Source organism: Scyliorhinus torazame, chromosome 4 (genome assembly GCF_047496885.1).
Source record: "Scyliorhinus torazame isolate Kashiwa2021f chromosome 4, sScyTor2.1, whole genome shotgun sequence".
In the NCBI taxonomy this organism is placed as follows: Eukaryota; Metazoa; Chordata; class Chondrichthyes; order Carcharhiniformes; family Scyliorhinidae; genus Scyliorhinus; species Scyliorhinus torazame.
The window spans coordinates 319,393,376-319,416,503 of record NC_092710.1 but is presented as its reverse complement, the minus strand read 5'-3'; the positions used below and the strand labels follow the sequence as shown (position 1 = coordinate 319,416,503).

The 23,128-nt window shown below is 53.7% G+C and overlaps 1 non-coding gene across 1 annotated transcript; it reads left to right on the top strand.

Annotated features, from left to right (window-relative positions):
* Positions 1–12,499: 12,499 nt before the first annotated feature.
* trnastop-uca (transfer RNA opal suppressor (anticodon UCA)) lies at positions 12,500–12,586 on the top strand. The gene has a single exon. It is a non-coding gene; the product is annotated as a tRNA-Sec (tRNA).
* Positions 12,587–23,128: the final 10,542 nt, after the last annotated feature.

Sequence of the window (23,128 nt, the reverse complement as noted above, 5' to 3'; positions counted from 1 at the left end):
AACACCTCTTCCCTACGTACCTCAATGCCATCTATTCTATTAGCCTGGGGCTCAGCATTCTCCTCCACAACATTATCTTTTTCCTGAGTGAATACTGACGAAAAATATTCATTTAGTATCTCGCCTATCTCTTCAGACTCCACACACAATTTCCCATCCCTGTCCTTGACTGGTCCTACTCTTTCCCTAGTCATTCGCTTATTCCTGACATACCTATAGAAAGCTTTTGGGTTTTCCTTGATCCTTCCTGCCAAATACTTCTCATGTCCCCTCCTTGCTCGTCTTAGCTCTCTCTTTAGATCCTTCCTCGCTATCTTGTAACTATCCATCGCCCCAACCGAAACTTCACACCTCATCTTCACATAGGCCTCCTTCTTCCTCTTAACAAGAGATTCCACTTCCTTGGTAAACCACGGTTCCCTCGCTCGACGCCTTCCTCCCTGTCTGACCGGTACATACTTATCAAGAACACGCAGTAGCTGATCCTTGAACAAGCCCCACTTATCCAGTGTGCCCAACACTTGCAGCCTACTTCTCCACCTTATCCCCCCCAAGTCACGTCTAATGGCATCATAATTGCCCTTCCCCCAGCTATAACTCTTGCCCTGCGGTGTATACTTATCCCTTTCCATCATTAACGTAAACGTCACCGAATTGTGGTCACTGTCCCCAAAGTGCTCTCCTACCTCCAAATCCAACACCTGGCCTGGTTCATTACCCAAAACCAAATCCAACGTGGCCTCGCCTCTGGTTGGCCTGTCAACATATTGTTTCAGGAAACCCTCCTGCACACACTGTACAAAAAACGACCCATCTATTGTACTCGAACTATATCTTTTCCAGTCAATATTTGGAAAGTTAAAGTCTCCCATAATAACTACCCTGTTACTTTCGCTCTTATCCAGAATCATCTTCGCCATCCTTTCCTCTACATCCCTAGAACTATTAGGAGGCCTATAAAAAACTCCCAACAGGGTGACCTCTCCTTTCCTGTTTCTAACTTCAGCCCATACTACCTCGGAAGAAGAGTCCCCATCTAGCATCCTCTCCGCCACCGTAATACTGTTCGTGACTAGCAGCGCCACACCTCCCCCTCTTTTGCCTCCTTCTCTGAGCTTACTAAAACACCTAAACCCCGGAACCTGCAACATCCATTCCTGTCCCTGCTCTATCCATGTCTCCGAAATGGCCACAACATCGAAGTCCCAGGTAAGGAGTTTTAGTCTCCTTACCTGAGAAAGGACGTACTGGCGCTGGAGGGTGTGCAGAGGAGATTCACTAGCTTAGTCCCAGAGCTGAAGGGGTTTAAAAAATTTTTTAAAAATAGAAATCATAGAATTTACAGTGCAGAAGGAGGCCATTCGGCCCATCGAGTCTGCACCCGCTCTTGCAAAGAGCACCCTACCCAAGCCCACACCTCCACCCTATCCCCATAACCCGGTAATCCTACCTAACACTAAGGGCAATTTGGACGCTAAGGGCAATTTAGCATGGCCAATCCACCTAACCTGCACATCCTTGGATTACGAGGAGAGGTTGAGTAGACTCGAACTGTACTCGTTGGAATTTAGAAGGATGAGGGGGGATCTTATAAAACTTATAAAATTATGAAGGCAATAGATAGGATAGATGCGGGCAGGTTGTTTCCACTGGCGGGTGAAAGCATAACTGGGGGGCACAGCCTCAAAATAAGGGGAAGTAGATTCAGGACTGAGCTTAGGAGGAACTTCTTCACCCAAAGGGTTGTGAATCTATGGAATTTCCTGCCCAGTGAAGCAGTTGAGGCTCCTTCATTAAATGTTTCCAAGGTAAAGATAGATAGTTTTTTTGAAGAATAAAGAATTAAAGGGTTATGGTGTTCAGGCCGGAAAGTGGAGCAGAGTCCACAAAAGATCAGCCATGATCTCATTGAATGGTGGAGCAGGCTCAAAGGGCCAGATGGCCTACTCCTGCTCCTAGTTCTTATGTTCTTATTTATGTTAGAAGGAGCATTTTGAAGACTTTTTCAATCAATGGTCAACCCTGACCACAGGGTTTTCAATTCCATCCCACAAAACCTAGTCAAAAATGAGCTTGGAACTCCACCAATGTCAACGTAGCTGATGGAAGCCAAGTCATAAATGAAGAGCAACAAAGCAGGAAGAAGGTGATGGTGGTGGAACCCCGCTTAAATCTTTAAGCACAGAGGAGAGGAACTAACATTACAGCTCCATGCCCTTCTTTTTTAAAAAATATTTTTATTCTCCTCCTTTTTCGCATTTTCTCCCAAATTTACACCCACCAACAATAAACAATAATCAGTAACAAATATGTCAATCCCCATATCAACAACAACAATCCCATCCTCCCACCAAACCCAAACCCCAAACATTAGCCCGCATGTTCACATAAACAAATGACAAAAAGGAATCAGGAATCACCCATAGTCACCATTAACACACACCGCGCCCCCTTCCCCCAACCCTCCCCCCAACTAATGTTCAATGTTATCCAGTTCTTGAAAGAACATGATGAATAATGCCCATGACTTGTAGACCCCCTCCATCTTTCCCCTCAGTTCAAACTTAACCTTCTCAAGAGTCAAGAATTCCAACAGGTCCCCCCGCCACGCCAGGGCACAGGGTGGAGAGGCTGCCCTCCATCCCATCAGGATCCGCCTTCGGGCGATCAACGAGGCGAAGGCTACAGCATCTGCCTCCGCGCCCGTTTCCAACCCTGGCTGGTTTGACACTCCGAATATGGCCTCCCGGGGGCCCGGGTCCAGTTTCACGTACACCACTTTCGAAAAATTACCCTAAAAACCTCCTTCCAGTAATTCTGCAGCTTTGGACAGGACCAAAACATATGAACGTGATTAGCAACCCCCCCCCTCCCCCCCCCCCCCCCCCCCCCCCCCCCCCCCGCAGCGTTCACACACATCTTCTACTCCTTCAAAGAATCGGCTCATCCTCGCCCTCATGAGGTGTGCTCTGTATACCACCTTCAGCTGTATCAGCCTCAACCTCGTGCACGAGATGGAGGCATTCACTCTCCGGATCACCTCACACCAGAACCCCTCCTCCATATCCTCTCCCAACTCTTCCTCCCACTTTGCTTTGATCCCTTCCAGTGGTGCCTTTTACTCTTCTAACATAGCCCCGTAAACCGCTGACACTACCCCTTTCTCCAGCCCACCTGTCGTCAGCACCTCCTCCAGCAATGTGGAGACCGGCTCCACCGGGAAGCCTTGTATCTCCTTTCTGACAAAACCTCGAATCTACATGTATCTAACCATTAAGCTCCATGCCCTTCTTATCCTACAGATCTGCAGTGAAGGGGGAGTTCCAAATGATCGCAAAGATGCCATCATTACGACAATCTTCAAGAAAGGGGAAAAATCCAATGGTGGAAATTACAGAGGTATTGTCCTGCTTTAGGGAGCTAGGAGTTAAACTAAAAGGTAGGACCTCAAAGGTAGTCATCTCAGGATTGCTACCAGTGCTACAAGCTAGTCAGAGTAGGAATGTCAGGATAGAGAGGATGAATGCGTGGCTCGAGAGATGGTGCAAGAGGGAGGGATTCAAATTCCTGGGACATTGGAACCGGTTCTGGGGGAGGTGAGACCAGTACAAACTGGACGGTCTGCACCTAGGCAGGACTGGAACCGATGTCCTAGGGGGGGTGTTGGCTGGAGCTGTTGGGGAGAGTTTAAACTAATGTGGCAGGGGGATGGGAACCGATGCAGGAAGTTGGAAGGTAGTAACAAACAGGGACAGAAATAAAAGGCAGTAAGGGCGAAAGTGTAAGGCAGAGAAGCCATGGTCAAAAATCAAAAAGGGCGACAGTACAAGGTACAGTGACTGAGGGGAGCTCAGTGAATAGGACCAGGAATACCAAAAGAAATAAAACGGGAAGTGAAAACATTAATGGTAAGCGACGTGGCAGGTTGTTACATGAAGATATGGGTTCAACGACAAGAAAAATTAGGAGAAAGGTTAAGAGGAAATATAACTTAGGCGAGGTTACTGATTGAGGTGTTAAGATTCAGAACAGAGGTAAAAAAAGCCAACATAAGTGTACTTTACCTGAATGCTCATAGTATTCGGAATAAGGTAAATGAGTTGATGGCGCAAATCATCATGAATGACTTATGATTTACTGGCCATTACTGAAACATGGTTAAAGGATGGTCACGACTGGGAGTTAAATATCCGAGGGTATCAAACCTTTCGGAAGGACAGAGTGGATGGTAAGGGAGGTGGTGTAGCTCTGTTATTTAAGGATGACACCCGGGCAACAGTAAGGGATGACATCGGTGCTATGGAGGATAAAGTTGAATCCATTTGGGTGGAAATCAGGAATAGTAAGGTGAAAAAGTCACTGATAGGCGTAATCTATAGGCCACCAAATAGTAATATTATGGTGGGGCAGGCAATAAACAAAGAAATAACTGATGCATGTAGAAATGGTACAGCAGTTATCATGGGGGATTTTAATCTACATGTCGATTGGTTTAACCAGGTCAGTCAAGGCAGCCTTGAGGAGGAGTTTATAGAATGTATCCGCGATAGTTTCCTCGAACAGTATGTAATGGAACCTACGAGGGAACAAACGGTCCTAGATCTGGTCCTGTGTAATGAGACAGGATTGATTCAGGATCTCATAGTTAGGGATCGTCTCGGAAGGAGCGATCACAATATGGTGGAATTTAAAATACAGATGGAGGGTGAGAAGGTAAAATCAAGCACTAGTGTTTTGTGCTTAAACAAAGGAGATTACAATGGGATGAGAGAAGAACTAGCTCAGGTAGACTGGGAGCAAAGACTTTATGGTGAAACAGTTGAGGAACAGTGGAGAACCTTCCAAGTGATTTTTCACAGTGCTCAGCAAAGGTTTATAACAACAAAAAGGAAGGACGGTAAAAAGAGGGAAAATCGACCGTGGATATCCAAGGAAATAAGGGAGAGTATCAAATTGAAGGAAAAAACATACAAAGTAGCAAAGATCAGTGGGAGACTAGAGGACTGGGAAATCTTTAGGGGGGCAACTGAAAGCTACTAAAAAAGCTATAAAGAAGAGTAAGATAGATTATGAGAGTAAATTTGCTCAGAATATAAAAACAGATAGTAAAAGTTTCTACAAATACATAAAATGAAAAAGAGTGGCTAAGGTAAATATTGGTCCTTTAGAGGATGTGAAGGGAGATTTAATAATGGGAGATGAGGAAATGGCTGAGGAACTGAACAGGTTTTTTGGGTCGGTCTTCACAGTGGAAGACACAAATAACATGCCAGTGACTGATGGAAATGAGGTTATGACAGGTGAGGACCTTGAGAGGATTGTTATCACCAAGGAGGTAGTGATGGGCAAGCTAATGGTGCTAAAGGTAGACAAGTCTCCTGGACCTGATGGAATGCATCCCAGAGTGCTAAAAGAGATGGCTAGGGAAATTGCAAATGCACTAGTGATAATTTACCAAAATTCACTAGACTCTGGGGTGGTCCCGGCGGATTGGAAATGAGCAAACGTGACACCACTGTTTAAAAAAGGAGGTAGGCAGAAAGCGGGTAATTATAGGTCAGTGAGCTTAACTTCGGTAGTAGGGAAGATGCTGGAATCTATCATCAAGGAAGAAATAGCGAGGCACCTGGATGGAAATTGTCCCATTGGGCAGACGCAGCATGGGTTCATAAAGGGCAGGTCGTGCCTAACTAATTTAGTGGAATTTTTTGAGGACATTAACAGTGCGGTAGATAACGGGGAGCCAATGGATGTGGTATATCTGGATTTCCAGAAAGCCTTTGACAAGGTGCCACACAAAAGGTTGCTGCATAAGATAAAGATGCATGGCATTAAGGGGAAAGTAGTAGCATGGATAGAGGATTGGTTAATTAATAGAAAGCAAAGAGTGGGGATTAATGGTTGTTTCTCTGGTTGGCAATCAGTTGCTAGTGGTGTTCCTCAGGGATCAGTGTTGGGCACACAACTGTTCACAATTTACATCGATGATTTGGAGTTGGGGACCAAGGACGATGTGTCCAAGTTTGCAGACGACACTAAGATAAGTGGTAAAGCAAAAAGTGCAGAGGATATTGGAAGTCTGCAGAGGGATTTGGGTAGGCTATGTGAATGGGCTAGGGTCTGGCAGATGGAATACAATGTTGCCAAATGTGAGGTTATCCATTTTGGTGGGAATAACAGCAAAAGGGATTATTACGAAAATGATAAAATATTAAAACATGCTGCTGTGCAGAGAGACCTGGGTGTGCTAGTGCATGAGTCGCCAAAAGTTGGTTTTCAGGTGCAACAGGTGATTAAGAAGGCAAATGGAATTTTGTCCTTCATTGCTAGAGGGATGGAGTTTAAGACTAGGGAGGTTCTGCTGCAATTGTATAAGGTGTTAGTGAGCCCACACCTGGAGTATTGTGTTCAGTTTTGGTCTCCTTACTTGAGAAAGGACTTACTGGCGCTGGAGGGTGTGCAGAGGAGATTCACTCGGTTAATCCTAGAGCTGAAGGTGTTGGATTACGAGGAGAGGTTGAGTAGACTGGGACTGTACTCGTTGGAATTTAGAAGGATGAGGGGGGATCTTATAGAAACATATAAGAGTATGAAGGGAATAGATAGGCTAGATGCGGGCAGGTTGTTTCCACTGGCGGGTGAAAGCAGAACTAGGGGGCATAGCCTCAAAATAAGGGAAGTAGATTTAGGACTGAGTTTAGGAGGAACCTCTTCACCCAAAGGGTTGGGAATCTATGGAATTCCTTGCCCAGTGAAGCAGTAAAGGCTCCTTCATTAAAAGTTTTTAAGATAAAGATAGATCGTTTTTTGAAGAATAAAGGGATTAAGGGTTACAGTGTTCGGGCCGGAAAGTGGAGCTGAGTCTACAAAAGATCAGCCATGATCTCATTGAATGGTGGAGCAGGCTCGAGGGACCAGAGGGCGTACTCCTGCTCCTAGTTCTTATGTTCTTATGTTCTTTACAATTCAGGAAAGGTCATTACAAGAACTCTTGTGAATTGACTCACTACGCTTGCTGACGAGCTTCTCCCCGAATCTCAATGTGGGTTTAGGCCATCAAAACCCACGGCCAACAAGATTTTTACAGCTCGCCAACTGCAAGAAAAATATTGTGAACAACATCAACCTCTCTCCTTGGTGTTCTTTGACTTGACAAAGGTCATTGACTCACGTGAGGCACTCCAGAAGGTTCTGCTAAAGTGCAGACTTTCTCCAAAACTCATGGCCATCCATCTCCTGCTTCATGATGACAGGTGAGTGGGGATTATTAACAATGGATTCAATACCGTTCCTTTGAGGTTAAGACAGGAATCAAACAAGGTTGTGTCATCGCTCCAACTCTTTTCGATCTTACTTGCTGCCATCCTCTGTATGTCCAGGGACAAGCTCCCTGCTGGAGTGCCGCTTATTTATAGAATGGACATTAAAATATTTAATCACAAAAAATTCCAATCAAGAACGAAGACCATCCTGACCTCAGCCATTGAGCTCCTAAACTCAGTTATATAAATGTGGTCACACCCAAGGTGCAGGCAGAGAAATGGGTGACCACCAGAGAAAGGGCAGGGAGTCAGTGCAGGAATCCCCTGTGGTTGTCCCCCTCTCGAACAGGTATACCCCTTTGGATACTGTTGGGGGGGATAGCCGAACAGGGGAAAACAGCAGCAGCCAGAGCAGTGGCACCACGGCTGGCTCTGATGTTCAGAAGGGAGGGTCAAAGCGCAGAAGCGCAATAGTAATAGGGGACTCTATAGCCAGGGGCACAGATAGGCGCTTCTGTGGACGTGAAAGAGACTCCAGGATGGTATGTTGCCTCCCTGGTGCCAGGGTCCAGGATGTCTCCGAACGGGTAGAGGGCATCCTGAAGGGGGAGGGCAAACAGGCAGAGGTCGTTGTACATATTGGTACTAACGACATAGGCAGGAAGGGGCATGAGGTCCTGCAGCAGGAGTTCAGGGAGCTAGGCAGAAAGTTAAAAGACAGGACCTCCAGGGTTGTAATCTCGGGATTACTCCCTGTGCCACGTGCCAGTGAGACTAGAAATAGTAAGATAGAGCAGCTAAACACGTGGCTAAACAGCTGGTGTAGAAGGGAGGATTTCCGTTATCTGGACCACTGGGAGCTCTTCCGGGCATGTGTGACCTATATAAGAAGGACGGGTTGCATCTAAACCGGAGAGGCATAAATATCCTGGCAGCGAGGTTTGCTAGTGTCACACGGGAGGGTTTAAATTAGTCTGGCAGGGGGGTGGGCACGGGAGCAATAGGTCAGAAGGTGAGAGCATTGAGGGAGAACTAGGGAATAGGGACAGTGGGGCTCTGAGGCAGAGCAGACAGGGAGAAGTTGCTGAACTTAGCGGGTCTGGTGGCCTGAAGTGCATATGTTTTAATGCAAGAAGTATTACGGGTAAGGCAGATGAACTTAGAGCTTGGATTAGTACTTGGAACTATGATGTTGTTGCCATTACAGAGACCTGGTTGAGGGAAGGGCAGGATTGGCAGCTAAACGTTCCAGGATTTAGATGTTTCAGGCGGGATAGAGGAGGATGTAAAAGGGGAGGCGGAGTTGCGCTACTGGTTAGGGAGAATATCACAGCTGTACTGCGGGAGGACACCTCAGAGGGCAGTGAGGCTATATGGGTAGAGATCAGGAATAAGAAGGGTGCAGTCACAATGTTGGGGGTTTACTACAAGCCTCCCAACAGCCAGCGGGCGATAGAGGAGCAGATAGGTAGACAGATTTTGGAAAAGAGTAAAAACAACAGGGTTGTGGTGATGGGAGACTTCAACTTCCCCAATGTTGACTGGGACTCACTTAGTGCCAGGGGCTTAGACGGGGCAGAGTTTGTAAGGAGCATCCAGGAGGGCTTAATAAAACAATATGTAGACAGTCCAACTAGGGAAGGGGCGGTACTGGACCTGGTATTGGGGAATGAGCCCGGCCAGGTGGTAGATGTTTCAGTAGGGGAGCATTTCGGTAACAGTGACCACAATTCAGTAAGTTTTAAAGTACTGGTGGACAAGGATAAGAGTGGTCCTAGGATGAATGTGCTAAATTGGGGGAAGGCTAATTATAACAATATTAGGTGGGAACTGAAGAACATAGATTGGGGGCGGATGTTTGAGGGCAAATCAACATCTGACATGTGGGAGACTTTCAAGTGTCAGTTGAAAGGAATTCAGGACCGGCATGTTCCTGTGAGGAAGAAGGATAAATACGGCAATTTTCGGGAACCTTGGATAACGAGAGATATTGTAGGCCTCGTCAAAAAGAAAAAGGAGGCATTTGTCAGGGCTAAAAGGCTGGGAACAGACGAAGCCTGCGTGGAATATAAGGAAAGTAGGAAGAAACTTAAGCAAGGAGTCAGGAGGGCTAGAAGGGGTCACGAAAAGTCATTGGCAAATAGGGTTAAGGAAAATCCCAAGGCTTTTTACACGTACATAAAAAGCAAGAGGGTAGCCAGGGAAAGGGTTGGCCCACTGAAGGATAGGCAAGGGAATCTATGTGTGGAGCCAGAGGAAATGGGCGAGGTACTAAATGAATACTTTGCATCAGTATTCACCAAAGAGAAGAAATTGGTAGATGTTGAGTCTGGAGAAGGGTGTGTAGATAGCCTGGGTCACATTGAGATCCAAAAAGACGAGGTGTTGGGTGTCTTAAAAAATATTAAGGTAGATAAGTCCCCAGGGCCTGATGGGATCTACCCCAGAATACTGAAGGAGGCTGGAGAGGAAATTGCTGAGGCCTTGACAGAAATCTTTGGATCCTCACTGTCTTCAGGGGATGTCCCACAGGACTGGAGAATAGCCAATGTTGTTCCTCTGTTTAAGAAGGGTTGCAAGGATAATCCAGGGAACTACAGGCCAGTGAGCCTTACTTCAGTGGTAGGGAAATTACTGGAGAGAATTCTTCGAGACAGGATCTACTCCCATTTGGAAGCAAATGGACGTATTAGTTAGAGGCAGCATGGTTTTGTGAGGGGAGGTCGTGTCTCACTAACTTTGATAGAGTTTTTCGAGGAGGTCACTAAGATGATTGATGCAGGTAGGGCAGTGGATGTTGTCTATGTGGACTTCAGTAAGGCCTTTTACAAGGTCCCTCATGGTAGACTGGTACAAAAGGTGAAGTCACACGGGATCAGGGGTGAGCTGGCAAGGTGGATACAAAACTGGCTAGGTCATAGAAGGCAGAGAGTAGCAATGGAAGGATGCTTTTCTAATTGGAGGGCTGTGACCAGTGGTGTTCCACAGGGATCAGCGCTGGGACCTTTGCTGTTTGTAGTATATATAAATGATTTGGAGGAGAATGTAACTGGTCTGATTAGTAAGTTTGCAGACGACACAAAGGTTGGTGGAATTGCGGATAGCGATGAGGACTGTCAGAGGATACAGCAGGATTTAGATTGTTTGGAGACTTGGGCAGAGAGATGGCAGATGGAGTTTAATCTGGACAAATGTGAGGTAATGCATTTTGGAAGGTCTAATGCAGGTAGGGAATATACAGTGAATGGTAGAACCCTCAAGAGTATTGAAAGTCAAAGAGATCTAGGAGTACAGGTCCACAGGTCACTGAAAGGGGCAACACAGGTGGAGAAGGTAGTCAAGAAGGCATACGGCATGCTTGCCTTCATTGGCCGGGGCATTGAGTATAGGAATTGGCAAGTCATGTTGCAGCTGTATAGAACCTTAGTTAGGCCACACTTGGAGTATAGTGTTCAATTCTGGTCGCCACACTACCAGAAGTATGTGGAGGCTTTAGAGAGGGTGCAGAAGAGATTTACCAGAATGTTGCCTGGTATGGAGGGCATTAGCTATGAGGAGCGATTGAATAAACTCGGTTTGTTCTCACTGGAACGAAGGAGGTTGAGGGGAGACCTGATAGAGGTCTACAAAATTATGAGGGGTATAGACAGAGTGGATAGTCAGAGGCTTTTCCCCGGGGTAGAGGGGTCAATTACTAGGGGGCATAGGTTTAAGGTGAGAGGGGCAAGGTTTAGAGTAGATGTACGAGGCAAGTTTTTTACACAGAGGGTAGTGGGTACCTGGAACCCACTTTCGGAGAAGGTGGTGGAAGCAGGGACGATAGTGACATTTAAGGGGCATCTTGACAAATACATGAATAGGATGGGAATAGAGGGATACGGACCCAGGAAGTGTAGAAGATTGTAGTTTAGTCGGGCAGCATGGTCGGCACGGGCTTGGAGGGCCGAAGGGCCTGTTCCTGTGCTGTCCATTTCTTTGTTCTTTGTTCTTTGTTCTAAACGTTAATACTGCTGCTGTCAGCACTGTGTGGGAAACAGATCTCCAGAGATGTATTTATTGAGATATTCAAGAGAATAGGACTTACACTCAGCATTCAGAAGAACAAAATCCTCCATCAGCAGTCTCCAAATTCACACGCTCCAGCCTCATTGATTAGGATTCATGATGAACGCCTGGAAAATGGCCACAAGAGCAAGCGAATGTTTGAACATTATAACATCAAAACTGAAACCAAGCTCATGATTCACCATGCATTCATGATCTCTTCCTGTCTGTAAGGTACAGATACATGGACAATGTATAGGAGGTATCTCAAGGCTCCAGTGTTTTACATCAATGCTGCCTGCACAAGGTGTAACATAGAAAGTAAGAGGACTGTTGCACGACCATCACTGCCCTCTCACAAGCTGGCACCACAAGCATTGAAGCTATGATCCTCCACCATCAGCTTTGTTGGATTGGTCATATAGTCTGGAGTCAGAAACCAGACTCCCAAAGCATCCCACATTACAACAAATGTTCCACATGCCGTGGAGTCTGCAGATCATGAATCAGCCTCATCAGCCATCTGTGGGCTCATGGAAAACACTGATTCTCACTAGAGAGGGATAGCCAACACAAACAATAATAATAACAGGTAGTGGAGAAGGTCCACAATTCACTGGCCCTGTTTTCTCTGAGCCCTCTACTCGGCCAGCTTAGCTTTCCATTTCTGCTCGTCTCTTCCAATGTCCCTCCAAACAACCAGCCTCCAGAGGTTAGAGCCACCAGTGACTGCCTCCCAGTTGTCAGTGTTGATGTCTGCCATCTTCATACCTCACTTGCTGGTGTCCTTATGACAGACGTGTGGACACTCAGGTGGTCATGAGCCAGTGGCCATTTCACCATCCGGAATGTCGTTGGGTGTCTGGCTGTCATCCCTCACACGATCCTCATTGACTTAACAATGAGTAAGTGTGGGTGGAATTAGCACATTTCAGAACCTTGGAATTGGTGACCTTGTCCAATCAGAAAGTGTAACATTTGCATATGAGTCTGCAGACTGTGATGGGATTGGAGGCATTCTTCATGTGAAATGAATTGGAACATCTTTACTGCAGTGATCTCAGTTTACGCTTTGATGTGTTGTGGAATAATAGGGGCAGAGAGATTTAAAAAAAAACACAAAATAAGTCACCACACATTAAATGTGATGAAGACATCCGTGGTTTATATATTGAACTGGCAGTTTTAGTCCTGCCTGGTTGATCCTCGGTGGTCTGGTGTGCAGGCTTCAAACCTATAGCTGTCTCGCGACAGAGTGGGTCAATTCCACCTTTCAGGCGGTGATGCCTTTGCTGAAGAACTATTGCTCCAGCAATGGCAAAGCAGCTTTAAATCTTGTAATGGTTTGCACCGTGGTGTTCAGCTTCGTGTTGCTTGAGCTAACTCAGCTATCCCGCACTGCTGAGGATATGTCCGAGACAGCGAAGGTGAGGCATATATCGCACCAAGTGTGCCGAGCCAGCAGGTTTGGTAGACTCGCTCAAAAACTGAGAATGCTGGAAAAAGCTGTGGCGCACAAAGACTCCGTGAGACAAATAGAGTGAAGTCGATGAGGCTTTATTAAGCGTGTCTGTTCCCCAGCAGCCCGATAGTAAACTGGCCTGCGGGGGAAGGCACCGGCTTCTTATACTTCGCCTTCAGGGCGGAGTATGAGGTCAACGGCCAACCAGGACCCGGGATCTGTCAGCCAATGACATTAGGGCTTCCAGTCCCACATGACCCCCAATACATACTACCACATTCACCCCTTGTCAAAATGAACCCGGCGGGGTGATGCTTCGTATGGTGGTAAGGGTTTACAGTACTGGTCCTGGGAGGATAGAACAGTTACATGGTAGTACCATATTGGACAGTATCGTCCTGTTACAACTATTTACAGAGGATATAGGAAAAACAAAATGTTCATTGGACAGTCCATCTTTGTTTTACATCGACGCCACGAGTCGGTCGGGCGGTCTGGTCGTCCGTGTCGATCGCCTCGGCCCCGGCGGTGGTGGTGGTGCTTGTACCAGCGTTGTCGCCTCCGGGAGCCGCACGGTTTCAGCTGTCGGTGCAAAGGGGAGGGGGACTGATCCTCCTGGGAAGGGGGCGGTCGCGGGGTGCGGCGGTGGCAGGAAGGGGGGCGGTTGGGTTGATGGTGCCGGGGGGGTGTGCGTGGTGCCGACGGGCGCCAGATCCCGCAGGGAGACCGTGTCCTGTCGGCCGTCGGGGTACTTCACGTAGGCGTACTGGGGGTTTGCGTGGAGGAGGTGAACCCTTTCGACCAACGGGTCCGCCTTATGTGCCCGCACGTGCTTTCGGAGCAGGATGGGTCCTGGGGCCGCCAGCCAGGTCGGCAGTGACGTTCCAGAGGAGGACCTCCTAGGGAAGACAAGGAGACGCTCGTGAGGCGTTTGATTAGTGCTCGTACATAATAACGACCGGATGGAATGGAGAGCGTCCGGGAGGACCTCCTGCCACCGTGAAACTGGGAGATCCCTGGACCGTAGGGCCAGTAGGACGGCCTTCCAGACCGTGCCGTTCTCCCTTTCTACTTGCCCGTTCCCCCGGGGGTTGTAGCTGGTCGTCCTGCTTGAAGCTATCCCCTTGCTGAGCAGGAACTGGCGCAGCTCGTCACTCATGAAAGAGGACCTCCTGTCGCTGTGGACGTATGCGGGGTAACCGAACAGTGTGAATATGCTGTTCAGGGCTTTAATGACTGTGGCCGCGGTCATGTCGGAGCAGGGAATGGCAAAAGGGAAACGGGAGTATTCGTCCACTACATTAAGGAAATACGCGTTGCGGTCGGTGGAGGGGAGGGGCCCTTTGAAATCGAGACTGAGGCGTTCAAAGGGACGGGAAGCCTTAATCAGGTGCGCTCCATCTGGCCTGAAAAAATGCGGTTTGCATTCTGCGCAGATGTGGCAGTCTCTTGTGACTGTACGGACCTCCTCTAAGGAGTATGGGAGATTGCGGGACTTGATGAAGTGGTAAAACCGAGTGACCCCCGGGTGGCAGAGGTCCTCGTGGAGGGCTTGGAGGAGGTCAATTTGTGCGTTGGCACATGTCCCGCGGGATAGGGCATCAGACGGCTCATTCAGCTTTCCGGGCCGGTACAAGATCTCATAGTTGAAGGTGGAGAGTTCGATCCTCCACCGCAAGATCTTGTCGTTCTTGATCTTGCCCCGCTGTACATTATCGAACATGAAGGCTACCGACCGTTGGTCAGTGAGGAGAGTGAATCTCCTGCCGGCCAGGTAATGCCTCCAATGTCGCACAGCTTCCACTATGGCTTGGGCTTCCTTTTCCACTGAGGAGTGGCGGATTTCTGAGGCGTGGAGGGTTCGGGAGAAGAAGGCCACGGGTCTGCCCGCTTGGTTAAGGGTAGCCGCTAGAGCTACGTCAGAGGCGTCGCTCTCGACCTGGAAGGGGAGGGACTCGTCGATGGCGCGCATCGTGGCCTTTGCGATGTCCGCTTTGATGCGGCTGAAAGCCTGGCAAGCCTCTGTCGACAGCGGGAAAGTCGTGGTCTGTATTAGGGGGCGGGCCTTGTCTGCGTACTGGGAGACCCACTGGGCGTAGTATGAAAAGAACCCCAGGCAGCGTTTCAGGGCTTTTGGGCAGTGCGGGAGGGGAAATTCCATGAGTGCACGCATACGTTCGGGGTCGGGGCCTATTATCCCATTGCGCACTATGTAGCCCAGAATGGCTAGCCGATCGGTGCTAAAAACGCACTTGTCCTCGTTGTACGTGAGGTTCAAGGCTTTGGCAGTCTGGAGGAATTTTTGGAGGTTGGCGTCGTGGTCCTGCTGATCGTGGCCGCAGATGGTTACATTTTCGAGGTACGGGAACGTGGCCCGTAACCCATGTTGATCAACCATTCGGTCCATTTCCCGTTGGAAGACCGAGACGCCGTTTGTGACGCCAAAAGGGACCCTTAGGAAGTGGTATAATCGCCCGTCTGCCTCGAAGGCTGTGTACTTGCGGTCACTTGGGCGGATGGGGAGCTGATGGTAGGCGGACTTGAGGTCCACGGTGGAGAAGACTTTATACTGGGCAATCCGATTGACCATGTCGGATATGCGGAGGAGAGGGTACGCGTCTAGTTGTGTGTACCTGTTGATGGTCTGGCTATAGTCAATGACCATCCTTTGTTTCTCCCCTGTCTTCACTACTACCACCTGCGCTCTCCAGGGACTATTGCTGGCCTGGATTATGCCCTCCTTTAGTAGCCGCTGGACTTCGGAGCGAATGAAGGTCCGGTCCTGGGCGCTGTACCGTCTGCTCCTAGTGGCGACGGGTTTGCAATCCGGGGTGAGGTTCGCAAACAAGGACGGGGGTTGCACCTTGAGGGCGGCGAGGCCGCAGATAGTGAGTGGGGGTATGGGGCCGCCGAATTTAAACGTAAGGCTCTGTAGGTTACATTGAAAATCTAAGCCCAGCAAGGTGGGGGCACAGAGTTGGGGAAGGACGTTAAGTTTGTAGTTTTTGAATTCCCTCCCCTGTACCGTTAGGGTAACTATGCAGAATCCCTGGATCTGTACGGAGTGGGATCCTGCAGCTAGGCAAATCTTTTGTGCGCTGGGGAAGGTAGTTAAGGAACAGCGTCTTACCGTGTCGGGATGTATAAAACTTTCCGTGCTCCCGGAGTCGACTAGGCATGGCGTCTCGTGGCCGTTAATTAGGACCGTTGTCGTCGTCGTCTGGAGAGTCCGGGGCCGAGCCTGATCGAGTGTAACCGAAGCGAGCCGTGGTTGTAGTAGTGGGGTGGGGTCCGTTGTTGCCGTCCAAGATGGCGTCGGGGATGGACAAAATGGCCACCCGCATACCTCGCCCGTAGCTGAGGGGTCACAAGATGGCATCGGGGGTGGACAAAATGGCCGCCCCCATGCGTCGTACAGGTCGGGGGCGGTCCAAGATGGCGGGGCCCCTCCTCCCCTCGTGGTGGTCGGGACCCAAAATGGCGGCGTCTGCGGGTCGCACATTGAGTGCTGGGGGGTCTGGGGGGCGCTAGGACCGCGCGGAGTTCCTGCATTGCGAGCGCCCGGGCCGCGGGCGCTAGGACCGCGCGGAGTTCCTTGGCTGCGAGCGCCAGGGCCGCGGGCGCTAGGACCGCGCGGAGCTCCCTCGCCGGGGACAGCGGTGGTCGGGGCCAAGGCCGGCGGGTCAGTACTGCGAGCGCTGAACAGGCCTGGCAGCATCTGAAGGAAGAGGAATGTATGGGATATTAAAAGAAAAGGGTTGAAGGCGGAGGAGAAAGGTAATGATTTCAGCATTGGACGCCCAATTCATTTTTTCCAATTAAGGGGCAATTTAGCTTTGCTAATCCGCCTAGCATGCACATCTTTGGGTTGTGGTGGGGCAGCACGGTGGCGCAGTGGGTTAGCGCGGCAGCCTTATGGCGCCGAGGTCCCAGGTTCGATCCCGGCTCTGGGTCACTGTCTGTGTGGAATTTGCACATTCACCCCATGTTTGCGTGGGTCTCACCCCCACAACCCAAAGATGTGCAGGGTAGGTGGATTGGCCACGCTAAATTGCCCCTTAATTGGAAAAAATGAATTGGGTACTCTAAATTTAAAAAAGAAAAATCTTTGGTTTGTGCGAGCGAAACCCAAGCAACACAGGGAGAATGTGCAAACTCCACACGGACAGTGACCCAGAGCTGGGATCAAACCTGGGACCTCGGCGCTGTAGGCAGCAATGCTATCCATTGCGCCACCGTGCTGCCCTATCCAAACACTTCGGAGTAAGAGAGTCCGTTCATTTGCTAAAGGTGTTCCTCAGTATGGAATGTCATGTGGCATCAACAATAACAGGTATTTATACAGAACATCTAACATAATAAAAACATTCGAAGGCACTTTGCAGAAAAGTAATCTGTTTAAAATTAACCGAGAACCACATAAGAAGATATTAAAACAGGTCACCATTCGCTTGGTGAACCAGGCAGATTTTGAAGCGCTTTTTAGATCAGAGATGTTTCAGGGGAAAATTCGAGAGCTTGACAGCTGAAGGCACAGCCAGGATTGGAGAACTGAAGGAAATCAGGATGCCCAAATCCAGAATTGGAGGAACACAGAGTTCTCAGACGGTTGCAGCACATTTGGATGAGGTTACAAAAATAGGAAGAGGTGAGACCATGGAGAGATTTGAAAACAATGATGAGAATTTTTAACTCAAGGGTGTGGCTGGAATAGGACCCAATGTCGGTCAGTCAGCGCGAGGGTGATGGGTGACCAGTTCACGGTCTGATTCAGACAGCAGAGCTTTGGATGAGTTGAAGTTTACAGAGGGTAGACGACCCTGAGGTAGCACCTTCCAAGCCCCCAACCGCCACCTTCTCGAAGTACAAGGGCAGCGGACACATGGGAACACCATCACCTGGAGGTTCCCCTCCAAGTCATTCACCATCCTGACTTGGAAATACATCCTTCACTGTCGCTGAGTCAAAATTCTGGAACCCCCTCCCTAAAAGCACCGTGCATATATCTACACCACAGGGACTGCAGTGGTTCAAGAAGGCAGCTCACCACCACCTTTCCAAGGGATGGATAATGTCATGAGAGAGTACCTTTAAGAAATGGGTGTGTTTATAAATGAGTGTGTGTATAAATATCTGTAGTGGGACTACCTTTATGAAATAGGTGTTTATTACTGCTGTGATGTCAGAGAGTGGGTGGAGCTGAGCTGTCCGTCAGCTTTTTACTTTCGTTTTTGAGCAGGCTGCAGGGTGTGTTTTAGTTTTGTTTTCAGTGTTGGAGCTGAAGCCAGACAGAGCAAGTGTACTGCTGTTCTCTCTGCCATCAAAAGACTATCTCTTGATCATTTGGTGAATTCAGAATTATAAATGTTCTCAGTAGCGAATGGAAACCTAATATGCTTCTGGTAACAGGCGTTTTAAGTCTTATGGATGTTAAAAGGAAAGCTTAAAGGATTACTTAGTGTTGTATTCTTTGGGGGTTGTATTTGAATTGATGGTTGCTAAGATGTTCACTGTATGTATCAAAAAGGTTAACTTGAGTTCATTGAATAAACATTGTTTTGCTTTAAAAAATACTTTTCCATTTCTGCGGTACCACACCTGTAGAGTGGGCCGTGTGCCCATACCACAATCTATTAAAAGTTGTGGGTCAGGTGAACTCCATGATACACTTTGGGGTTCTCTAAACCCTGGCTCATAACAATAATAAATACTGGCCTCGTCAGCGACACCCGCATCCCATAAAATACTCATTGTTAAGTCATTCCCGTACCAGCCTCCCCGAACAGGCGCCGGAATGTGGCGACTAGGGGCTTTTCACAGTAACGTCATTGAAGCCTACTTGTGGCAATAAGCGATTTTCATTTTCGTTTCATGAGGTTTCGGCCACATTCGTGTGAGGGATGACAGCCGTACAACCAAAGACATTCTGGATGGTGAAACGGCCACTGGTTCAGAAAAAGAAAAAAGATGGATGGGCTGCCAGGATAACACCGCGGGTAATTGAGCCTGGAGTCTGGGGTTTGCAGCAGAAAGAATCTTCAGTTATCATGGTATCTTTAACAGGGACAAATGACCCCCCGGAAGCAGAAGGAGAAAGTCAGTGAGCCAAAGAGAGGGAAATTAAGGTGAGATAACAAAAGTTAGGTCCAAGAGGTGAGTTTTCACATTTTCTCCCGAATTTACACCTGACAATCAAGAATAATCAGTAACAAATCTGTCAATCCCCATATCAATAACAACGATTCCATCCTCCCACCAAACCCCAAACATCAGCCCGCATGTTCACACAAATGACAAAAAGGAATTAGGGATCACTCCTAGTCGCCATCAACAAACACAGCCCCCCTCCCCCCAACCCTCCCAACTAATGTTCAATGTTATCCAGTTCTTGAAAGTGCATAATGAACAATGCCCATGAATTGTAGAGCCCCTCCATCCTTCTCCTCAGTTCAAACTTAACCTTCTCAAGAGTCAAGAATTCCAGCAGGTCCCCCCGCCACGCCAGGGCACAGGGTGGAGAGGCTGCTCTCCATCCCAGCAGGATCCGCCTTCGGGCGATCAACGAGGCGAAGGCTACAACATCTGGGCAGGCAGTCGCTGCTCGGGGTCGGTCACTGGGCGGGTGGACGCTGCTCGGGGGGGCTCCAATCCGGGGCCGGTCGCTGGGCGGGTGGTCGCTGCTCAGGGGAGGCGAGGGGTCGGTTGCTGGGCAGGCGGTCGCTGCTTGGGGGGGCGGGCGGTCGCTGCTCGGGGGGGCTCGGGGTCGGGGCTGGTCACTGGGCGGGTGGTCGCTGCTCAGGGGAGGCGAGGGGTCGGTTGCTGGACAGGCAGTCGCTGCTCGGGGTCGGTCACTGGGCAGGCGGTCGCTGCTTGGGGGGACGGGCGGTCGCTGCTCGGGGGGCTCGGGGTCGGGGCTGGTCGCTGGGCGGGTGGTTGCTGCTCGGGGAGACACGGGGCCGGGGTTGATCGCTGGGCGGGCGGTTGCTGCTCGGGGTCGGTTGCTGGGCAGGCGGTCACTGCTCGGGGGGGCTCGGGGTTGGTCGCTGGGCGGGCGGTCGCTGCTCGGGGGAGCTCGGGGTCTGTCGCTGGGCAGGCGGTCGCTGCTCGGGGGGGGCTCGGGGCCGGGGTCTGTCGCTGGGCAGGCGGTCGCTGCTCGGGGGGGCTCGGGGCCGGGGTCGGTCGCTGGGCAGGCGGTCGCTGCTCAGGGGGGCTCGGGGCCGGGGTCGGTCGCTGGGCGGGCGGTCGCTGCTCAGGGGGGCTCGGGGCCGGGGTCGGTCGCTGGGCAGGCGGTCGCTGCTCGGGGGGGCTCGGGGTTGGTCGCTGGGCGGGCGGTCGCTGCTCGGGGGAGCTCGGGGTCTGTCGCTGGGCAGGCGGTCGCTGCTCGGGGGGGCTCGGGGTCGGTCGCTCTGCGGGCGGTCGCTGCTCTGGGGGGGCTCGGGGTCTGTCGCTGGGCAGGCGGTCGCTGCTCGGGGGGGCTCGGGGCCGGGGTCGGTTGCTGGGCAGGCGGTCGGTGCTCAGGGGGGGCTCGGGGCCGGGGTCGGTTGCTGGGCAGGAGGTCGGTGCTCAGGGGGGGCTCGGGGCCGGGGTCGGTTGCTGGGCGGGCGGTCGCTGCTCGCGGGGGCTCGGGGTCGGTCGCTCTGCGGGCGGTCGCTGCTCGGGGGGGCTCGGGGTCGGTCGCTAGGCAGGGGGTCGCTGCTCGGGGGGGCTCGGGGTCGGTCGCTGGGCGGGCGGTCGCTGCTCGGGGGGGCTCGGGGCCGGGGTCGGTTGCTGGGCGGGTGGTCGCTGCTCGGGGGGGCCGGGGTCAGTCGCTGGGCAGGCGGTCGCTGCTCGGGGGGCTCGGGGTCGGTCGCTCTGCGGGCGGTCGCTGCTCGGGGGGGCTCGGGGTCGGTCGCTGGGCAGGGGGTCGCTGCTCGGGGGGGCTCGGGGTCGGTCGCTGGGCGGGCGGTCGCTGCTCGGGGGGCTCGGGGCCGGGGTCTGTCGCTGCGCAGGCGGTCGCTGCTCGGGGGGCTCGGGGTCGGTCGCTGGGCAGGCGGTCACTGTTCGGGGGGGCTCGGGGTTGGTCGCTGGGCGGGCGGTCGCTGCTCGGGGGGCTCGGGGTCGGTCGCTGGGCAGGCGGTCACTGTTCGGGGGGGCTCGGGGTTGGTCGCTGGGCGGCGGTCGCTGCTCGGGGGGCTCGGGGTCGGTCGCTGGGCAGGCGGTCGCTGCTCGGGGGGGCTCGGGGTCGGTCGCTGTGCGGGCGGTCGCTGCTCGGGGGGCTCGGGGTCGGTCACTGGGCAGGCGGTCGCTGCTCGGGGGGCTCGGGGTCGGTCGCTCTGCGGGCGGTCGCTGCTCGGGGGGCTCGGGGTCGGTCGCTCTGCGGGCGGTCGCTGCTCGGGGGGCTCGGGGTCAGTCGCTGGGCGGGCGGTCGCTGCTCGGGGGGGCTCGGGGTCGGTCGCTGGGCGGGCGGTCGCTGCTCGGGGGGCTCGGGGCCGGTCGCTCTGCGGGCGATCGCTGCTCGGGGGGGCTCGGGGCCGGTCGCTGGGCGGGCGGTCACTGCTCGGGGGGGCTCGGGGTCGGTCGCTCTGCGGGCGATCGCTGCTCGGGGGGGCTCGGGGCCGGTCGCTGGGCGGGCGGTCGCTGCTCGGGTGTGCTCGGGGTCGGTCGCTCTGCGGGCGGTCACTGCTCGGGGGGGCTCGGGGCTAGGGTCGGTCGCTCTGCGGGCGGTCGCTGCTCGGGGGAGGCTCGGGGTCGGTCGCTGGGCGGGCGGTCGCTGCTCGGGGGGGCTCGGGGCTAGGGTCGGTCGCTCTGCGGGCGGTCGCTGCTCGGGGGGCTCGGGGTCGGTCACTGGGCAGGCGGTCGCTGCTCGGGGGGCTCGGGGTCGGTCACTGGGCGGGCGGTCGCTGCTCGGGGGGCTCGGGGTCGTCGCTGGGCGGGCGGTCGCTGCTCGGGGGGGCTCGGGGTCGGTCGCTGGGCGGCGATCGCTGCTCGGGGGGCTCGGGGCCGGTCGCTCTGCGGGCGGTCGCTGCTCGGGGGGGCTCGGGGTCGGTCGCTGGGCGGGCGGTCGCTGCTCGGGGGGGCTCGGGGTCGGTCGCTGGGCGGGTGGTCGCTGCTCGGGGGGGCTCGGGGCCGGTCGCTCTGCGGGCGGTCGCTGCTCGGGGGGGCTCGGGGTCGGTCGCTGGGCAGGCGGTCGCTGCTCGGGGGGGCTCGGGGTCGGTCGCTCTGCGGGCGGTCGCTGCTCGGGGGGCTCGGGGCCGGTCGCTCTGCGGGCGGTCGCTGCTCGGGGGCGCTCGGGGTCGGTCGCTGGGCAGGCGGTCGCTGCTCGGGGGGGCTCGGGGTCGGTCGCTCTGCGGGCGGTCGCTGCTCGGGGGGGCTCGGGGTCGGTCGCTGGGCGGCGGTCGCTGCTCAGGGGGGGCTCGGGGCCGGGGTCGGTCGCTGGGCGGGCGGTCACTGCTCGGGGGGCTCGGGGTCGGTCGCTGGGCGGGCGGTCGCTGCTCGGGGGGGCTCGGGGCTAGGGTCGGTCGCTGGGTGGGCGGTCGCTGCTCGGGGGGCTCGGGGTCGGTCGCTGGGCGGGCGGTCGCTGCTCGGGGGGGCTCGGGGTCGGTCGCTCTGCGGGCGGTCGCTGCTCGGGGGGGCTCGGGGTCGGTCGCTGGGCGGGCGGTCGCTGCTCGGGGGGCTCGGGGTCGGTCGCTCTGCGGGCGGTCGCTGCTCGGGGGAGGCTCGGGGTCGGTCGCTGGGCGGGCGGTCGCTGCTCGGGGGGGCTCGGGTTCGGTCACTGGGCAGGCGGTCGCTGCTCGGGGGGGCTCGGGGCTAGGGTCGGTCGCTCTGCGGGCGGTCGCTGCTCGGGGGAGGCTCGGGGTCGGTCGCTGGGCGGGCGGTCGCTGCTCGGGGGGGCTCGGGGCTAGGGTCGGTCGCTCTGCGGGCGGTCGCTGCTCGGGGGGCTCGGGGTCGGTCACTGGGCAGGCGGTCGCTGCTCGGGGGGCTCGGGGTCGGTCACTGGGCGGGCGGTCGCTGCTCGGGGGGCTCGGGGTCGTCGCTGGGCGGGCGGTCGCTGCTCGGGGGGGCTCGGGGTCGGTCGCTGGGCGGGCGGTCGCTGATCGGGGGGGCTCGGGGTCGGTCGCTGGGCGGGCGGTCGCTGCTCGGGGGGCTCGGGGTCGGTCGCTGGGCGGGCGGTCGCTGCTCGGGGGGGCTCGGGGTCGTCGCTGGGCGGGCGGTCGCTGCTCGGGGGGGCTCGGGGCCGGTCGCTGGGCAGGCGGTCGCTGCTCGGGGGGGCTCGGGGTCGGTCGCTGGGCGGGCGGTCGCTGCTCGGGGGGGCTCGGGGTCGGTTGCTGGGCGGGCGGTCGCTGCTCGGGGGGGCTCGGGGTCGGTCGCTGGGCAGGCGGTC